Source organism: Peromyscus eremicus, chromosome 23 (assembly GCF_949786415.1).
Source record: "Peromyscus eremicus chromosome 23, PerEre_H2_v1, whole genome shotgun sequence".
In the NCBI taxonomy this organism is placed as follows: domain Eukaryota; kingdom Metazoa; phylum Chordata; class Mammalia; order Rodentia; family Cricetidae; genus Peromyscus; species Peromyscus eremicus.
The window spans coordinates 25,310,817-25,315,139 of NC_081438.1; the positions used below are offsets into that span (position 1 = coordinate 25,310,817).

At 45.8% G+C, this 4,323-nt stretch overlaps 1 long non-coding RNA gene across 1 annotated transcript; it reads left to right on the plus strand.

Annotated features, from left to right (window-relative positions):
- Nucleotides 1-1,432: 1,432 nt before the first annotated feature.
- On the plus strand, nucleotides 1,433-3,922 carry LOC131898522 (uncharacterized). Its single transcript, XR_009375953.1, has 4 exons — nucleotides 1,433-1,559; nucleotides 1,758-1,939; nucleotides 2,543-3,207; nucleotides 3,468-3,922. It is a non-coding gene; the product is annotated as an uncharacterized LOC131898522 (long non-coding RNA).
- The last annotated feature ends 401 nt before the right edge of the window (nucleotides 3,923-4,323 follow it).

Genomic DNA, 4,323 nt, shown 5'->3' on the forward strand with positions numbered 1-4,323 from the left:
GAAGCAGCTCTCTTTATTCATACCAACATGGGCTTATATGCACCTCTAACAGCAGGGGTCAAGGAATGGTTACTCTGTATCCAGAGGCAAGCCGGACACTGTTTTCCAAACAGGAAAAACCACAGGGGAACTGATCCCCAGCACCCTCTGGAACCCAACAGCACATTTTTCACACAAACAACTTAACTGGGACAGGACAAAAAAAGGGCATTTAAAATGAAGGCAGCAAATTTACTGCTGCTGACATTTGATTTCCAAATAGAATCAGGAAGGATTCAAATTTCAGGTAATTGAAGTAAGTTGTGAAAATTTAGGAGAAAGGAATCTAGACATGGTAGCTTTTAAGGCCAAAACTCAGGAGGTAGAGACAGGCAGATCTCTGAGTTGAGGCCATGCTGGACAGCAGAGAAGCCCTGTCTCAAAAGCAAACAATCATTCAGTATAATGCTGGGCAGTGGTGCCGGCGCACGCCTGTAATCCCAGTACTCGGGAGGCAGAGCCAGGCGGATCTCTGTGAGTTCGAGGCCAGCCTGGGCTACCAAGTGAGTTCCAGGAAAGGCACAAAGCTACACAGAGAAACCCTGTCTCGAAAAAACCAAAAAAAAAAAAAAAAAAAGCAAACAATCAAAAAGTTAGGAGAGAGGCTGAGAGATGGCTCAGCAGTTCAGAGCACTGCCTGCCCTCCTGGAGGACCTGGATTCCACTCCCAGCACCTACATGATGAGTCATAACTACCTATAATTGAAAAGCACGATTAAACATGAACGCATACAGTTTGCTACTGTCTGTTACCCTAACACTAACCTCAACCTAAATATCCCTAAGGCCATCTAAGCATGGCCTTTTCTATACTGACATGTACCTAGGCACTTTGTAAGTGGGTCCTCTGTGTGCCCTTGTGTGGGTATGAGGACATGGGCACAGTGCCTTTTTGTTCCTTCACCTCTGGTGACAGTGGTATGGGGTTTCTCAGGTATAGGGAATCTGTGATCATATACAAAAGATGACACACTAGGAAATCAACACCAGAATGATCTACAGGGAGGAGGTTTTGAACAGTGGGAAGACCCTAAGAGAAAATTACTTTTTTCCTGGAATGCATGTGGTATAGAGGTAATGGTTGGGAAACCTCTTCTGCCTTCTTGAAGTTGAGGGTCTGGCTGGAGCCAGGCTTCCCAGGTCAGTGTGTGGCATGGGCATATGGACACCACTGTGTCCCATTGTACACATGGAAAGGCAGGAGAGAAGATGGCAGCCCTGGTCAGCCCTAGAGAAAGCCTATGTGGAGGAAGTGCTGACTGGAGGGCCCCAGGAAGTGACCTCACTTCCTTAGTATTATTACAGATGGAACTCAGGCTCCTGGTTACCAGGTAACCAGCCATCAACAGCAGCCTCAACTCACTCACTTCTCTGGAGGCACTAGAAGAGCAAGGATGTTCTCTTGCTTCACGTGTTTTGGTTGCTCACGCCGCCAAAAACCAAAGCTTCCTGGCCGGTTCCGACGTGTGCTGCGAAGTATTTGTGCACACCTCTGTCTATTTTCCTGTAGGAAAAATGAGGTAACACAGGCCAGCCTGCAGCCAGGAGACTTTTTGGTCCCCCTGATCCACGGCAGTTCCTGAATGGGTCTGTGTTCCTGTGAGAACACTGAGAAATGTCTTTTATGCTCGCTTTTCACTTCAGTGTGTGGTAATGGGTTGTTATTGTCTCTGAGATTTCACATTTAAACCCTCCTTCCTTCCTTGGTCTTTCCTCAGGATGACAGGATTCAGGAAGACGGCCCCATATTTGATCCACGGAGCCCAACCTATATGCAAGACGTTATCAATCATATACCAAAAGCCTATAAGGATGGGAATTACCTATTTATAGGTATAATATTGACTATCTACCATAGGTTTGTGACCACCTGGGAGATGCTGGACTTAATTATGGACACGTGAGTGGCTACACACAAGTCAGGCTCTCAAGCCTCCTGTTTGGTTTTAGAATGTCTCTACCCTTCTCTGGGACTGTATGCTCTCACAGAACAAGTATTATTGTATCATTGGTCCTGGGCCTGGACCTTCAAGATGACATGGCCAGAGATAGGGGTAGGGGAGACAACACTAGATTGTCATTCACTTTTCCCAAGAAGTGTCAAACACTATCCTTTCTTATCCTTTGAACAGAGCCTTTTTCCCATTTGTATAAAAGCTTCTAGACACTATCTAGGTTTGATGGGACTAACAGAAGCAGATAAGGGTCCCTGGGGCCACCCAAGAAATCCTGTAACAACAACAACAACAACAACAACAACAACAACAAAAAACCAAGAAGGAGAAGCTTAGGTTACCCATTGTGTGACAATCCTTGAGAGCTGTGACCAGAGGCTCTTTCCCAGACCCTAACCATGGAAGTCAGAACATTGCAAGGAGCCCTGAGGACCCTCATCCCCTTCCTGGCTTCTATTTCTCTACCTGATTCATGTAGCTCCTTCTAGATCCCTTGGTGGGTTGGGGACACATGGCCTTAGTGGTGACACCCTCATGAAATGCCACAGGTATGGACCTTTGCAGCCAGACTGTGTGGAGGATCAGGAAAAAAGGAAGTGAGTTGGCTTGGGTGACGAGGGAGGTAAGAGCCCCTCTACACAGTGGGATGTCTGGGGTGGCTAGGGTTGAGGAATGAGCTGTTACCAGTCACCCTGCTCTTGGGATTCCCACTAGAGGGATGGTACCAGAGACTTCACGTGCAGGTGGAGAAAAACAGAAATAAATCTCCATTGATCTCCTTGGTCCTGAGGAGCACAGGGATTGACGGAAGCTAAAGGGCCCTAGGGGAAACCATCCCCACTACAGCCCAGCCCAGTCTGCCCAGTCCCTCCTCCAAGGGACAGAAAGTGTCTCGAGCCCTGTCCATACAGCTCTACACTCCTGACCACCATGCCCAGCAGCACATGGGCTGGGCAGCCTTTTCCTCATCTAAGGGACACTGCTGTGCTGGTGAAGTGAGGCCAGGCTTCTGACTCTACTTCCCTCCAACCTGGTCCTCCCTGCAGTGCCTTGTTATCCTTCCTATCAATATGGACGTCAAAACAACCCCAGGACTTCAGGTCTCCAAACCTTGCCGTGGCCAAGAGGCTCGTGAAATATCTATGGCCCGATGAGCCTGCAAAAGACTTCACTCTCCAAGGGGAGGCGCTGGAGGAGCAGGACTGTAAAATGGGTGAGGAGGCCTGGGGTAGGTTCCTAGGAAGGCTGAGGTAATTTCGATGATGGGTTATACCAGGGAATTGTCCAGATATCCCGCCTGGAACCAGAGCTGGACACCTGTCGGGTGAGATGTCCTGTTGTGGGGAGAGGGGACTGGGGATTTTCTGACATGAACAGACCTTGTGTAACCAGCAAGGCCATCTCTGGGAAGCTCACCCCATCATGGAAACTTCTAGGGCACTTCCACTAATGGTTCATCTCTTTCTGCCTTAGATGATGGACTCCTCAGGGAAGTTAATACAGAGGCACCCATGCAGGATGCATTAGGGATGGTGGAGACTCTACATGTGGGACCAACTTCTGTGGCAGAGCCCCGGGAATTTCTGAAAACCCAAGATGACACAGACCTGGCCCTTGGGGAACCAACCGTGCCAGAAGCTGGACCAGTACCACTTCAAACTTCAGACCAGCCTCTGCCCACTGATGCACAGCCACCTCTAGAAGTGGCTGCAGATGTTCCAGATGCTGGGCGGCTCTTTCTAGTTTCTGTTGTGCAACTGGGTGCACCAGAGCCCTTTTTCCCTCTGCCTGATGTTGACATAGATTGAGATTGTTTATTACCTGCCGAGTTCCACCCAGGACCAGCTGTCCTTCCCGTCTTTAGAGAAAGTATCTCCTTTCGTTGTGTTTAAAACTTTTTATTGTTGTTTTCAAAGTTAATATTAATATTGCCTTTAATTATATTTCATTATTTTTCCTTGTTTTTTCAATATTAATATGTATTAATAAACATTAAGTATGCCTAGTTCTCTCATTGTTTTCATGTTAATATCACCTTTAATTTTGTTTATTTCTTTTTTATTAATGGTTTCATTGTTAATATTTCCTTTAATTTTCTTTAGTACTTTTTTCAATGTTAATATTGCCTTTAATTATGCTTAATTCTTTTTATTGTTGTGTTCATTGTTAATATTGCCTTTCATTTTGTTTAATTCTTTTTATTATTCTTTTCACTGTCAATATCTCTTTAAATTTTGTCTAATTTTTTTTTATTCTTGTTTTCATTTTTAGTATCTCCTTGAATTTTGTTTAAATTTTTTAGGGCATGATCATTTCTTTGTTACCCTTA